The following is a 14874-nucleotide window of genomic DNA, read 5'->3' as shown; positions in this document are numbered from 1 at the left end:
TTCCGGTCTGCATTGGAAGTTCAGATTTGCATGATACATTAAAAGAGTAAAAAAGAATTCAGTAGCCTTTTCAAACAGTTACCAAAGAAGTATATAGCTACTTTATACAAAAAGAACTGATTTCTTGAAAACTGAAATATGTCAGCACACTACCAAGTGAATTTTGAAACCGCTGATGAAAGCTGAAGGCTTCTCTGGCTAGCTCTTCGATCTGTGACTGGAAAGAAAATCCAGGTATTCAACTTCAAGATTACATATCAAAGTATTTTTCCAAACATGCAACATCCTAAAAGGAAGGAGTGAAATGGAAACCAGGGTGTAAAACTCTTCTACAGCCACAGTACAAGCTGAGGCAGCAAGAAGAGTCCTTACTGGAAGACAATAAGCAAAGGCATTCGTGCTCTGATAACTAGACAGCATCTAGCTGTTTGCCTCAGACATCTATTGGGAAATAGACAATATAGTTCCCACAAGATGTTTCTCAAAGAGCTGAAATAAAAAAGCCTGTTTCTCTGAACGTGTCCTACTTCCCCGCATCTCCCCCTTCCCAAACACACAGCTCCCTCGCATAAAACCTAGGCGAGTAGCAGCAGTTGCTGTGACTGGTTCTCCTGTGTGTATCCTGATCAGCCATTTTTGCATATGCAGACTAGCCTGCAAGCTTGCCTACAGACCTCAAAGGGTAACTTCCCTCATGAGATGCTAGTTTGGGACTCTTATTCCAAAAACGGCCACTGACTTTCATTAAAATCAGAACTTTGTGGGTTTGAGGACCTCACTGCCCTGACAAGTCTGCTTCAAATGCGCTGACAGGTTCAAAACAGACTGGGGCAGAAAAGCCAGCACCATCCAATCATTGAAGCTTGTTTCCTCAGGAAACCTGTCTACAATAGACAACCTGTCTGATGATTAGCTAGAAACTTTCTCACCTGCTCAGGTGAGCTTTACCAGTGAGGCACAGAACCAAAGTCCCAAAGCTTTGTGGCATCTGCCCTGATCCTACAGAGGAGATGAAGTGCTTCATACTTGCTTGCACTAGCACCAAGAAAGCTGATGTTATGGTGGAAAGGCCAAAAAAAGTGATGCACTGAACCCCATGATGAAGTTTTCTCAAGTGATAACCAGCAAATGGATCCAAAAACCACTGGAGTAGAACACCAAGCTACCACTTTCCCACTCCTAAACACATGTGGGTGCTCTTTCTCAGGCAGTCATAGCCAGGTGCCTCAACCTAGTTAAATTTCCTGTCAGCATGTACCCTCGCTTTCTTTTAGGAGAGCAGAAATAAGTGACGGCTACAGTTTCTGATTTCAGACATTCCCCTTTGCTTCAGCCATGTGCCGTTAGTTTTCACAACCCACATGCACACGCACAGACCTAGGTGAAGGCTAAAAGAGGCAGGAGCAGCAGCTTACTGTCTTTTTCTTCCCCATCATCTATACCAGTAAGAATCCCTTCCCTTCAAATGTTTGTTATCTCATTGCCAGGAGACCTTAAAGCCTAAGTGATCCTTGTCCCAGTTTATACTCTTGCTGTCCTCGTGCAACTAATTCTTCCTCCTTCATTCAGGCAAGCAGCTCCAGCTATTTGAACCAGCAAAAGTACAACTGACAACACTGAAGAGATTTTTATGACTCACTTAAGGCCACTGAACCCAGCAAAGCCCACAGCTGATATGCAGTGTTAGGAAAAGTAGTTGTAAGTACCAGACACAATCTATGGAAAACAAATATGCATACATGCTTAGCCAATTTCCCTGACAACCTGCTTGAAGTACTAAAGACAAGGGCAAATTACTCTTTTCCCCCTAGTTTCAGGAAAAAGCTGAATTGCTCCAGTTTCATTACACCAAAATTGGAAAAAATAATAAAACGAAAGAAAGGTAGAGCATACACACAAGATGAAAAATGTCAGCTCAAACAAAGTGTTGTAACCAAAGAGCAACCAAAGAGCAGATTTTACAGTGTGATGTATGAGGGAACCTGACTAGTAGATAGCACTACCTGTCTTAAATACAGAAACAAGTTATATAAAACAGTATACTGATTATGCTAGCATGTGAGAGAGCACAATTCTTGCTCCCTATGGGGAAAGCTACAGGTTTGGAGAAACTGTTCCCATGGGACGCTATAACTTTGGAATACAACAAGAACTATTTCGATCCAAGGGTAATTGAGGCCCAAGTTTGAACTCCCTTTAGAGTCCTGTTGAAAAAAAATATTGGCACCACACAACTTTTGGCCTATTCACAAAACCACGTAATTGAGGATGGATGGATGGGACCTCTCAAGATCATCAGTCCACCTCCCCTGCTCAAGCAGGGTGGGTCACCTTGCTTGCACAGGGCAGCAGGACAGGTCGTCCAGCTAGGTTTTGAGTGTCTCCATAGATGGAGACTCCACAGCCTGTCTGGGAAACCTGTGCCAGTGAAAAAAGTCTTCTGTTGTGTTCAAACAGAACTTCATTTTTTTAAATTTATGCCTATTACTTTTTGTCATGCCAGTATGCACTACTGAGAAGAGTTTGGCTCCCTCTTCTTTATTCCCTCCCATCAAGCATTTAGAAACATTGATCAAACTGCCCATGGACCTTCTCATCTGCAGGCTAAACAGTCCCAGCTCTCTCAGCTTCTCCTCATATGCAAGATGCTCCATTCCCTTAATCATCTTTGTGGTCCTATCTGATGACCTGGAACAAGTTTCCAGATATTAAAACCCTTATGCATGACAGATGGTAGTAATTAAACTTCATCGATCTGCCATGACATTTGTGTAGCCTAATGGAAAACCACATGGATTTGTTTCTGTATTGCTACCGAACGATGGCTATCGGTGCAAGACAGTACCAGTATCACACACGAATGAAATCAAACATTCTGCAGTGTAGGGTTCGGCGCCCGGAAGATCTCGCGATGTTACGGAAAGACAGAGGGTTAGTCGCAGCCCTATGACGCATTCATAACCCCACCTACCCTTGTTAATATAAAAGGAATCAACTGCGCAATAAAAGGCGGAAGTTGGCACTCACGCTGTGTGTGTTATCTGTCTCTTTCCCTGGTCCGGGTCGACCAGTGATCTAACTGTAGCACCTTGATATGCAGCGAACGCTACACTGCAGGGCATCTTATCTTGTATCACAGCACTGTAAAGGACTCTTCAGTCCAGCTGGGAATTTAAATTTATCTTCTTTTCAGTGAAAGCTGAAATATGTTTCTGAAGCTATATCAACAGATGGTATAGCTTACTTTGCAGGCTGCTCACCAACATTGAAGACTTCTTTCTCTAAGGTTTGTTTTCCTGAAGGACAAAAAACAGGGACAGACTAACAGAAGCCAACCATTTCTACTCCCCTTGTAGAAAACACTACTGGGAGTCCCCTTTCTCCAGGTAATATTGATAATGCAGTAATTTCTCCTACTCTAACCTGCCTAAACAGTCCATGCAATGCAGAAATGGCTATCAAAGCTAAAACTAGCCATTTTCCTGAAGCAATCTTCACTACTTGAATTTAAAAAAAAAAAAAAAAAAAATTCTTAAGACACCCACCCAAGAAACATGATTAACAAGCAACACTAAAAAAATTCACTTGAATAAAACCAGTTTGTTTACAGGTGCCTCTAATACCGTACTGAGCAATGAAAAGGTTAGTATCTAAGGGACTAGCTGTAAACTGTCATGAAGTGTTGGGGGTTGAGTGAAGGGAGTTCACTTTTGACACGTTGCTGTCTGCTCATTCACCACAGAGTTTACACTAAAGCAGCTTTGCAGACACAGGTTTTAAAGAGAGGTCATTATTTGTACAGAATGGACCAAAATAATCAGTTCTGTAATCTTCCTTTATGGCATTTTTGAAGGAAGATGGAGGTACTTTAGCCACAAAGACATTCAAATGGCCCCAAGCCCTGTAAGTTTGTGGAGGCAAAGTAATATAATCGTCAACATAACGCTTACAGCGAGCTCATATTCTGTAGATTTCTGCAGGTCTTCTGAATACCAGCTGGTCCCCCCAAGCACCCAGACTTTTTTTACCCCAAACTGCGGCAACGTTACTTTCCAAGTATGAACGCACCAGACTTCACTACACAGTCTTTCCACAAGCCTCTAATAATGGTGCATATCTATCTGCAAGGCTTTCAACCATTTTATTCCCACCAGCACAAGGGATACGGCAAACATCTGTAGCAAACAAAATCTCAACATTCAGCTTTACCTAGCATGTAAAGAACTACTGCATGATCCAGATCTGATTGATCCAAAAATAAATCTAAAAGGATATAAATAGATTATAACTCTAAAGAAAAAAAAGGGGTGTTTAGTAATTCACTTAAAGGCGTGTATTTGACTTCCCCTCTAAAAATCAATTGTACCTTCAAGAAATCCTGCAGCAAGAAGCCACATAAGTCTTATAATGGCAAGTGATCACTATAGATAGTTTTTCTTCAGAAGAATATCTAGCATGAACCAGCACATCTCCAGAACCTCAAGACAGGAGTGCAGTTAGTTCACGTACCTTTTGCATTTAAATTGCTATTAAAAGAACATGAACTAACACAAATACATGGCAAGATCCCCCAGGAAACTCTAATTAGTCCAGGAAGAAACTGACCTTACATGGAGCCAGCATGACAAAGTAAAAATGGTCTCCACAAGGTTCAACACCAGCTTAGTGTACCTTGATGAAAGCTATTTAAACTAAAACCTCACCTTATGTAGTATCTAAGCAGAAGGACAGAACGGGCAGCTGTAGACAATTACTCCACCTCATTTTCAAGAGGACACCTGATTACAGCTTCTTTACACTAGACATTTAGCAACCTTTTTAAAAGCTGATAGAAAACTGAAGCAAAATTAATTATAAACCATGCAAGCTGAAATAAGCTGAATGCAATTTACACAAGTCATCTAAAAAAAAACTCCCACATCTTAGTGAGAAATAAAACAAATTAACTTCAGAGTATACAAGGTCTTTCATGTTCCTAGCCAGATTTATATCACTGGGTTCTTCATGGGAAAGAAACCATAACTGATCAATTAAAACACCTTTTTTGATCTGCTCATGGGAGCTCTGCAGAACAACGAAGCAGAGATTGAGAAGCAGGGCTTTATGTCAAAACCACAACTTTGACTTTGGATAACAGACAGTAAAACAGAACTTGATATGAAGGAAAGTGTAATGAATTTCCATTTGGTTCACTTTAGGGTAAAAAGAAAAACAATCTTGTTATTATAAGAATCCAATCATGAGCTTTCAGGAGGAATGTTAGCTGATGTACAGCGAGTTCTCCAAAAACAATAGCATGTTTGTTTGTTTATAGTTAATCAGAGGACAGTAACTCATCAATAAGTTTCCAGCACTAGAGGTTGAACTATTACATGCCTAACTGTTTGGCAGTATTTAGAAGGTGGAAAGAACATTAGATTCATCAGTTAGCACAAGCTAGAAGACAGACATATCTGACTTTCACAGGCATTCTTTGTACCTTGGCAAGTACATGACATATAGACCCACTTGAAGGTACTCTTTCACTCAGCTTGAAATACCTTTGATACAAGGGGTAATTTTGTCACATCTAAAAGTAAGGAACTTTTGTCCCTCCAAGTGCAAAGACTTACTACTGTTACTCAGAGACTAATACATTAAATATTTTATTTAACAAAATCATTGTTTTGCTGTTCAAAAAGCTGAATTTTTCTCAAGTTTTTTAATATTCTTGCTCTAGTACAATGACTTAGAAGGGGTTTTTTCATCTTTTTTCAAAGCGTAAAGTTGATCAGTAATGTCTCCAGTCATTGCATATGCAGTGTATGGTACTGTCAATACTTCCTGAAAATCTTAAATTAAGCAAGGCTACTAATTAAGGTAAAAAATTTTCTGTCTTGTTTTAATTGCTGGATGAAGTGATGCAGGAGCCTCAAATATCAATCAATTGAAAGCCCAAGACCAAAAAAAAAACCCAACAAAAAAAACCCCAACAAACCAACCAAACAAACAAAAACAAAACCAAAAAAAAAGACAAAACCAGCACTCAATTCCTACTTCATCAGAAATTATTTTTTATGCTCACAAATGTGTGTTTTAGAAAGAGGGTAGGGAGCAGGCAAGGAGAGGTAACATAAAGCAGATGTCCAGAAGCAAGCTATACATACATGTAAGCAGAACACAAGTCACACTGGTAATACCAGCACAAAACCAACAGCATTTGACTGGTCTCAAGATTTCCATTTTGTTTTAAGTAACTGATATTTGCACTGTATCTCTTTGCCTCTGCCAAAGCAACAGTAAATACAGACTGTTCAAGTTATGATGTGCTATAAGGTATGTGGCAGCTAAGCTTCTTTTTTCTCCTAGTTTCTTTTGCCATGCAACAACTTGCAAAGATAATAAAAAACAGCTGAGATACTGAGTTCACTGGTTAAAGTTGAAAGTACAGAACAAACTGCCATTATACTCCAGAGATTTAAAGCTGCTGATACCCAAAGCAGATATTTTGTATTTCCAACCCCTCAGAGAGTACAAGAGTGGAGAGAGTAATATTTTGAAACCGTTATGAATTAGGGGTTCTAGCAAGACCTATCAATCAAGAAAAGATAAACTTTAAACTAAACTGAAAAATTAATTTGAATTTTATTATGGTTGACACATTTTCTTTATGAAGGAGCTGGAAGAATGATAACTATTACAGAGAAATCTAAATATGTTCTTCCCTAGGCAGAATTAGTACTGTCAGAAGATGAAGATTCTGCCAAAATGAATCCTTTAAAAATCTTTTTTTATTAGAGGTTATTACCAGAAAAGCAGAGTAAGACTGAACATGCCAAGAAAGCATGACCAAGTACAGCAGAGTATTACAGTATTCATTTGCTAGAAGGTTTTTATATGAACAAGTGAAACAATTTCATTTGTAAAAGCAGGTTTTAAAAAAAAAATCTGAATGGTAAGTTTACTGCAGTGGCAACTTACTGTTTTATAGCAAGATATTTCACAGATAAATATGATTTGTATGCTCTGATGTTCTCTGTTCATTTGTCCAAACAGGGAAAAAGCCAAGGCTCTGCAGTCCAAGCCATGTGCTTTAACCACGAAACAACATGACACAAGGTTAGATCATCAGCTGACATAAATCACTGCAATTCCATTAATTTCACTGACCATTAAAGACTCAAATGAAATACGGACTAGCAGTCTAACCCTAGTTGAACTATCACCCATTTATTTTAGCTATGTACATGAAAAAGAGCAAACATATTACAGGGGAGTTGCAGTAGTTATTTGGAGGCAGAAATGTTGTGGGGGTTTTTTACAGCATGTTCCTAATATACTTTTCTTCTCTGGAAAGGTAGGAGAAGGACAGAAAACATTAAAAAACAAAATAGACTATCACTACCAAAAAAATCTATGAACTAAACAACAACACACAGATTCCTTCATAAATATACTTAGTTCTTCAACCATAAAAGGGTTACACATTAATATTAAATGTTTGTAGAATAGTTTAAATAGAACATGATAATTTGCTCCGAGTCATTTTCTTTTTAACCTTCCTTTTCACGTCTACCTATCATAATAACATATATGACTTTATCAATATATTCACATAATTTGCCCCCAGGGAGCTATAAAATGTCAGCTATATCCATACAAATTTCTTTCAGGCAAGACGGATTGAACAAGGATGCATAACTTTTTTGTAAAAAAAAGACAAACTTCTTCATGCAGCTCCTCTGTCTTCCAGGATTTTGTTTCCATAACACAGCCATTTTGATATATCACTTTAAAAACTGACAATTTACTTACAAAAATTAGATTTAACCTGGAAATACAGAACTAATTTTATACAGTAGAAAGTGAAAGGATTCAGTATTATGCTTACTTCTACTGAGTTTAACCTAAACATCTAGATCATGCAGTTAAGTCATACTGACTAAACTCCAATGTTTCTTCAGATTTTTTTCCCCAGTTTGTTCATATGTGACACTACAAAACTAGGTTACATTGAGGGTGGAAGGATCTCAGCCTATCAATAATCACAGCTTTCCTCCTTGGTTGATATTCCTCCAGAAGCCTCTGATGCACAAAACTAGAATCTTTTGACCATAAGTTTTTACACTTTTCCACAGTTTCCTGCACCTACTACACACTTCTGAGACTCTTGTGTTTATTCTTTAGAAGCTGCTTCTGTGTAGATTTTAACCTGATCTTTATGGTATGATCCAAGTGACCACCACTCAGGCATTAAGCAACATGACTGGGATCTGGTACATGTTTATTCTCTTACCCTTCCTTTAAGGGAAAAGGCCTATGCTGTTAAGTGTTAAGGCTGGGATTAAAAAAATCATGTAGCAACACAGAAATACTGCTGTTTACAATGGAGGAAGGACAGTCAAAGCAACACTCCTTGCACTTCAGGCAGAAACTGGTTAAGATAACAACATTCCCCAATTTTGGGACAAGTTAATGGTAGCCCTTTGAGACTATGAGAAAGTTTCTTTTTTTTTTCACATGTACAACTAATAATACAAGTGTTTAAAAAATACTTTGGCTAGGTAAATCTAGACTGTGAGGCTATGTCTCTCTTCCCTGCACCAGGGGACCAGATAATAACCAGTTCTGGATCTAGCCAAGTAAATCAGACAGGATTCCTCTAATCTGCATGCTTTTACCTGTAGCTTTAAAATCCCTTTTGCCTGGTCCCTTTACCAGGACTTTGGAAGGAAGTACAAGAACTGTTACAGTAACATATAATGAAAAAATCACATGGGTGGAAGGGACCTCTGGAGCATTTCTAGATCAAACATCATGCTCAAAGCACATACAGTTAGAGCAGGCCGCGCAGCTGAGTTTTTAATCTACTGCTCAGGGCAACCTGCTCCAGCGTTTCACTGCTCCTGTGGGTTTTTTCCCCCTTGTAGAGTCAGCATTTTCAATGTTCTAACTTGTGTCTGTTGCCCCTCATCCTTCCACTGTGCAACTCTGAGAAGATTGTGGCTCCATCTCTCCACACCTTGCTGTTTATGGAGTTACAGAGAGCAGCACCACCACCGCCTGCTCTTTTAAAGGTTGAACAAACCCAGCTGGTTCTCTCAGCCCCTCCTCATACATCATATTATACAGCCCTATAAGCTTCATGTTGGCTCTCTGCTGGACTCATTCCAATGTCAATGCCTCTCTGGTACTGGGGAGCCCAAAGCTGGGTACAGTACTCCACTGGCAGTCTCTGAAGTGCCAGACACAGGGGAAGAATCACTTCCTTCAACCTGCTGGCTACACTCTTGGTCTCATACTCAGCCCAGTATGACATCCGTCACTGAATAACTTCTCCTTATGAAGGGAATGCAGGACTTGCTGACTAGGCTGATTTTAAAACACTTTTGTTCTGCCAAGAAGCAATGCAACCTGAACCAGAGCCAAGTGGTGTCTCAATATTAATCTCCTCTTGGTTATCAGCTAAGTTTAGCATCTTACTATGGCTAACAGAAGTGTTAAAGGTCAGCAGCAGTATAATGCCTCTCTGAGACAAAAGCTTACTAGATGCGGGATATAAACATGCCTGCCAGTGACAGCACACTGATTTATGAGTGCTGAAAAATCAGTAATTTGAATAAAAGTTGGGTTTGGAACAGCAACTGTTTATGGCCATCCATAAAGGCTGTGTAGCAACAAGTGCAGTAAGGCAGCCATGGGAATGGATGATTGGGAATTTCCTGTGGAAGTAGCATTTTTATTTTCCACAGTAAGAATTCCCACTCAGCCACTATGATATTGTTTGGAATCTAGAAAGTTTCCTGTACAGGTGCTCCACGAATGCTGGAAGGAACTGCAGAAATGTTTGTGTGGCTAAACAGCACACAAACACTTTCTGTCAACAACATGAAATCACAATTTAAAAAAATGTTTCAATGTACTGATGAAGACACATGGCTCACTGGCCAAGAAGCAGTGAACTAAGAACTGAATCTGGAGTTTAACACTGATTAGTTGTGTAAGCTCTATTAAGTTATTCCACTACATGCACCTCTGGGTTCTTACCAGCTATTAGCTCCATTTACACACTTGAATACCACTAACCCTCAAACCAATATAGGCCTTTTTTTTTTTTTTTTTGACAGCTGTTATGTTTTCGTAGTCCTTCCTAACTCAGACTTCCTTGCTCACATAATGTCAAAATTACCTGGTGGTATTTCCACAAAGTATCTCCCACTGAAAGGAGACACAAATTTGCTGCTGTTGTAAAGTGGAAGTATCACTGAAGGGCAGCTCTCTTACACTAGTGGGAATTTCACTGTAGGAGACTAAACAGTAACACCCCTGCAAATCAGTGTGAATTGTAATATCTGATTTTGTCCTTCCCAGACAAAAGAATTTATTCTGTTAGAGTAATAATGTTGCCTCAATATTTATCTTTTCCATTATTTTTCAAATGACTGCAATACATAAGATTTTATTTTTACTTTACAAAGGAGTTTATATACAGCTGTAGCACAGCTGTATATAAACAGCTGTCCCAGTGAGTTATCACAGATTTGCATACCACTTGCTAGTGCAGTTGGCTTCCCTGTGAGACAGTGGCATCCAGCTCTGGTACTTGACACCATAAATGCTTAATAACTCTTGATGCAGGATTTGGACTTCCAACAAAGACTGGTGAAACAGAGGTTTCTATATGTCATCCAGCAAATGACAAGAATGATTGCAGAGTTTGATTTGAGGAGCTGAGCAGTATCTTTATATTGAAAAATCTTTATAAGATTCAGAGTAATAAGCCCAGGATGATCATGTCACTTGTAGGATTAAGAAGTTGAGCCACTTCCAAGGTATAGCTTCAAAACCCAAGGCTTGCACTCCTTTTGGTAGGAAATATCCTTTTTATTGTGTCGTTCTTTGATAAACCATGACACATTTGGTAATACATGAACTTCATCTGGTATCATTACTATATATATCTGGGACTGTTTAGCTTAGACCGGGACTCTGTAGCCTGGAGAAGAGAAGGCTCAGGATAGGGGGAGGGGCAGATCTCATCAATGTATACACACACGTGAAGGGAGGCTGTAAAGAAGAAGGATCCAAGCTCTTTTCAGTGGTGCCCAGTGTCAGGACCAGAGGCAATGGGCACAAACTGAAACACAGGAGGTTCCCTCTGAACATCAGGAGACACTTTTTCACTGTGAGGGTGACCAAGCACTGGCACAGGTTGCCCAGAGAGGTTGTAGAATCTCCATCCTTGGAGATATTCAAGAGTTGTCTGGACATGGTCCTGGGCAACCATCTCTAGGTGGCCCTGCCTGAGGAGGAGGGTTGGACCAGATGACCTCCAGAGGTGCCTTCCCACCTCAGCTATTTGTGATTCTGTGAACTGCCAGGCTCAGAGGGTTTTGATCACTGGCACAAAGTCCAGGTGGAGACGAGTTACTAGGTGCATACCTGGGGGCTGACACTGGGTCTAATACTGTTTAACTGCTTCATTAATGATCCTGATGATGAGACAGAGTGCACCCTCAGCAAGTTCACATATGGTATAAAACCAGGAGGAGTGGCTGATATACAAGATCATTGTGCTGCCATTCAGAGTGACCTCAACAGGCTGGAGAAAAAGGCAGAGAAGAACCCATTGAATTCAACAAAAGGGAATGTGAAGTCCTGCACCGGGGAAGAATAACTCCATGCATCAGCACGCACTGACAGCCGACCAGTTAGTGGGCAGCTTTGCAGAGAAGGACCTGAGCATTCTGATAGACAAGATTAACATAAGCCAGTAATGTGCTGCAGCCCCGTGGATAAAACCAGCACAGAGCACAGGACAAATATAAGAAGAAAGAAGCAGCAAAAGAAAAGAGGTAAGGAGCAGCAGAAGGAAACTGCTACACACTGACCCCAACTGCCTGTGCCACGCGTCATCTCACAAAAGGGACTGGGAGTAACCTGTAGCAGTAACAAGGGAAGTGTAAGACAAGGAAGATGGAAGGAGATGTGTCTGGAGTAAAGGGAAGGAAAGGTGTTTTCCCCAAGTCTTTCAATGTTTGTCTTCTGTCTTAATACCCAAACCAGTAATTAAATGTTTATGTTAATTGGCAATAAATTCTCCAATTGGCGTCTGTCTTGCCTGTGACTGCCCTTTGACTCCTGCACAGTCATACCCTACCGCCCCTCAAGCCCCACCTTGACACTTCTCCCCACATGCACACATGCAGCACCTACCCCAGAATCTTAGAAGTCTCACGCCGCTGTTCCCTACAGACCCTCAAAACTTCCCTTGACCTGCACCCAAACTGCACCAGTGTCCCAACAACTAACAAAGCCACTACAAGTCTTTGTTGCCAGCAGTGCCCCTGATACCAAACACTAACCACGTACACCAGTCTCTCTAATCAGAAAACACGTTCTGCATGTGAAGTCATTATGTGTGGAATTTAGTCTCAGATTGTTATTCAAGTGTGTAAAAGTTGCTTTCTTATCTCAGTCTTGTTTCACGCCTGTGCTGCCATGTCAGCTGGTGTGGCCCATCCTGCATTTAGGTCTGCAGAGCTGGAGCAGGGCTATTGCTCCAGATTGTATCTGCTTCACTGTCCTGATCCTCCCTGTTTTCTCAATCACCAACAAGAGAAAGCAGCATCAATAAGTCAACATCAGCAAACCACCAAAACCTAAATATACTTGCTCTGATTTTCACCTAGAATTTAACCGTGTTAATTGCAGCACTTCTGCAACCCAAACCCTACAGCTTCTGCTCAGGTTTTGGCACAGTATCTCAAAAACTAAATGTAACACAGCTGCTGTGTGATTTACCAGTATGTCATCTAACTGAACAATTCCCCAATCTAAAGCAATCAGAGAAAAAACTTTTTCTGAAGCAACTTTACTATGAAAGCAATCATCAGCCTTTAGAATAAAGTACGGTGTCTGGTGTCTTCCCCTAAAATTGCACGTGCATAGTAAGAACAGCTGTGTTGAGGATTTAAAGAACAAAAATATATGGGTGATATAACCTATTCCACAGAAGAAAAAAAAACATTATGTGTACAGCAGGAAATCAATAATCTGATCTATATCAATTAGAGACTACATAGAACACAGTGACTGAAATAAGGAGGTGTCTGAAATGCAAAGGGCTGTCTCACTGCTTGAAAACAGCCCAGTTAGCTACTTTAGTGAGCTCAGGATACCTGAGGCAAGACAAAACTCTGTCCAATTTTCTTTCTTATTTGGAGGTAAGAAAAGAGGTAGAATCCTCTGCCAGGAATTAGACATCTGGACACTGTCCTGGGCAGCTGGACTTGCTGAGGGTGCACTCACTCCCACTGTCCATGTCACCAGCAAAGATGTTAAACAGCACCTGTCCCAACACTGATCCCTGAGGAAAACCACTTGTCACTGGTCTCCACTTGGACATCGAGCCATTGACCCCACCTCTTTGAGTGCGACCATCCAGCCAGTTCCTTAGCCACCGAGTCGTTCATCTGTCACATCCATGTCTCTCCAATTTAGAGACAAGGATGCTGTGCAGGACAGTGTCAAATGCTTTGCACAAGTACAGGTAGATGACATCTGTTGCTCTTCCCTTATCCACCAACACTGTAACCCCATTGTTGAAGGCCACCACATTTGTCAGGCACAATTTGCCCTTAGTGAAGCCATGTTGGCTGTCACCAATCATCTCCTTATTTTCCATGTGCCTTAACATAGTTTGCAGGAGGATCTACTCCATGATCTTGCTGGGCACAGAGGTGAGACTGACTGGCCTGTAGTTCCCCAGGTCCTGCTTTTTTCCTTTTTTAAAAATGGGGGTTATGTTTCCCCTTTTCCAGTCAGTGGGAACTTCACCAGACTGCCGCAACTTCCCAAATATGATGGATAGTGGCTTAGGCACTTCATCTGCTAGTTCCCTCAGGACCTGCAGATGCATCTCATCAGGTTGCATGGACTTGTGCACCTTCAGGTTCCTTAGATAGTCTCGAACCTGATCTTTTCCTATGGTGGGCGGTTCTTGATTCTCCCAGTCCCTGCCTTCGCCTTCTGTGACTTGGGCGGTGTGGCTGGAGCACTTGCTGGTGAAGACTGAGGCAAAAAGGTCGTTGAGTACCTCAGCTTTCTTCATGTCCTGGGTAATCAGGTCTTCCATTTCCTTCCAGAGAAGGCCCATGATTTCCCTAGTCTTCCTTTTATCACTGACATAACTATAGAAGCTTTTCTTGTTGCCCTTGACATCCCTGGCCAGATTTAATTCTCTCAGGGCTTTAGCTTTCCTAACCTGATCCATGTCTGCTCAGACAATTTCTCTGTATTCCTCCCAGGCTACCTGTCCTTGCTTCTACTTCTGTAGACTTCCTTTTTGTGTTTGAGTTTGTCCAGAAGCTCCTTATTCATCCATGCATGCCTCCTGGCATTTTTGCCTAACTTCCTCTTTGTTGGGATGCATCCCTCCTGAGCTTGGAGGAGGTGACCCTTGAATATTAACCAGCTTTATTGGGACCCTCTTCCCCCCAGGGCTGTATGCCATGGTACTCTACCAAGCAGATCCCTGAAGAGGCCAAAGTCTGCTCTCCTGAAGTCCAGGGTAGTGAGCTTGCTGTGCATCCTCTTTGCTGCCCTAACGATCTTAAACTCCACTATTTCATGGTCACTGCAGCCAAGGCTGTCCTGGAGCTTCACATTCCCCACCAGCTCCTCCTTGTTGGTGAGAACAAGGTCCAGCATCGCACCTCTCCTCATTGGCTCCTCTATCACTTGGAGAAGGAAATTGTCATCAACACATTCCAGGAACCTTCTGGATTGCTTATGCCCTGCCATGTTGTCCCTCCAACAGATATCAGGGTGGTTGAAGTTTCCCATGAGGATCAGGGCTTATGAACGTGAGGCTGCACCTGTCTGTCTATAGAG

This window comes from Accipiter gentilis, chromosome 2, assembly GCF_929443795.1.
Source record: "Accipiter gentilis chromosome 2, bAccGen1.1, whole genome shotgun sequence".
Taxonomy (NCBI): Eukaryota; Metazoa; Chordata; class Aves; order Accipitriformes; family Accipitridae; genus Astur; species Astur gentilis.
The sequence above is the reverse complement of the archived record's forward strand: the minus strand, read 5'-3'. Positions refer to the sequence as shown.